Source organism: Penaeus monodon, chromosome 32 (assembly GCF_015228065.2).
Source record: "Penaeus monodon isolate SGIC_2016 chromosome 32, NSTDA_Pmon_1, whole genome shotgun sequence".
In the NCBI taxonomy this organism is placed as follows: domain Eukaryota; kingdom Metazoa; phylum Arthropoda; class Malacostraca; order Decapoda; family Penaeidae; genus Penaeus; species Penaeus monodon.
The window spans coordinates 35,067,415-35,069,175 of NC_051417.1; the positions used below are offsets into that span (position 1 = coordinate 35,067,415).

The window sequence follows — 1,761 nt, forward strand, 5'->3', positions numbered from 1 at the left end:
ACATAGGTCTTTAATCATGTACTCATTACCTATTTTCATCAAATATAAATTTCATCTATATCCTTTGTCACATCAATTGATTTTTCATAAAAATAGAAAAACTTGGAGTAAATAAACCGAGGTTGTTTTGTCATTGTCAAGCTATCAGATCTATTGGCCTATCGAGATCTCAATCCATCTGTTCTCACTTGCCCTGTTTTGTTTATTTAATTTTCAGATAAAAAACTAATTAACTGATAAAATGGATAAAGTATTGAAGAGTGATGCACACTAAATTTTAACACTTTCCATGCCGATGCAACTCACTGGTAGGTCATGCTGCATCGCTTGCTTTTGCAATGTGACCCCTAGGTGGGTAAGAAATAGAAATTCTTAAGTCAATAAATTTTCTGTTTTATTATTTTTATTTTAGTCTATGCTTTTTATATGTTGATTAACAGACGAATGTAAATATTTAGTAAACATAGATATGGTAAAGAAATCATCTAAAATAATCATATTTATGACAGAAAAACAGTTTTCTTTGTATACATAAAAATAATAATCAATCTTTTTACATATTCCACTAAACTATTGAGGCATTCCTTAAAACATTGAACAATCTGCATTAAAGTAGAAAAAAATGAGTATCCTCGCACTGTCTGCCGGCAATAAGCACTAAAACATCTTATCGCAATTTTTTCTGTCACTCATGATACTTACAGGACTTAAAACTATGATATGTAAATTAGTATCATGTTACTTTGTATTACTACACGGACTGTAAAAATATACAAAAACATATGACTAGAGGGAAACACCGAAAAGAAGAGAATTCGGAAGACAAACTTATAGGTAGGGAAATACGGCAATCAGTGGGGGTTCTAGCATAAAATTCCTAGATTAGGAAGTGCTTTGCTTCATTCGGCAATCTTTAGGGGTAGTTTTTACATTTCGTTTAAGGTTTGTTTGTTCATCTGAGTTAGGAACTTCATACTGTTGTAAATTTGTCCCATAAAAAGTTTCACAGAAGGAAAGATAACTGAGAAATGTAATAATTACATCAATATTATTTATCAAAATGTGATTTGAAGCAAATTTTATTCAGAAGTTACACCATTAATTCAACCATATTGAATAACATCATGTGACCACCTTGCACATACAAATAGTAGGCAAGTGTACATACTGTAACCAAAATGCACACAATTTTTCTCAAAGGACCACACCTTAAATGCACTTTCTGTTATTCATCCTTGAAACCCTAAGAAATCCCAGTCGTGTATCGAACCGTATAATTTCTAGACATTTTCAGCCATCAGTCGGGAGACATTTAGGCAAGTACCGATTATGAACTTGTTTTAGGTAAATGCCTTAATGAATATAGACTAACAACTAGTTTTCAATCCTCCTAAACATTACAAACACACTATTACTTTTTCGCCGCCAGAATACGAACTAGATTCCTTCCAACCAATTCCCTCAGAACAGATACAAAATCCCAAGCCAAGAACTAATATTCAAGTTCCTCTAATTTCACATTTCAGTGACTATACCATCTCCATAATTCCAAAGATAAATGGGGAAGAAGGGAGAAAAAAGGCAAAATATCTCTATCCTTGCTTAATCCCTGAACCTCCAGCCTGGCCTTGACTTGGCCTGACTTGTCAATATACACAACATATTTCTGAACCTACGTTATACTGTGGGGGATTTTGACACTTAAAACTACTCTCCAAATCCTACAAATCAACCTCAAGACGAGAGAGAAATCAAGCTCCT

At 33.2% G+C, this 1,761-nt stretch overlaps 1 protein-coding gene across 1 annotated transcript in view; it reads right to left on the reverse strand.

Moving 5' to 3' along the window:
- LOC119593838 (vesicular integral-membrane protein VIP36-like) overlaps positions 1-1,761 on the reverse strand; it is a gene marked incomplete at its 5' end in the record, with an annotated part of 8,741 nt that overhangs the window by 6,707 nt on the left and 273 nt on the right.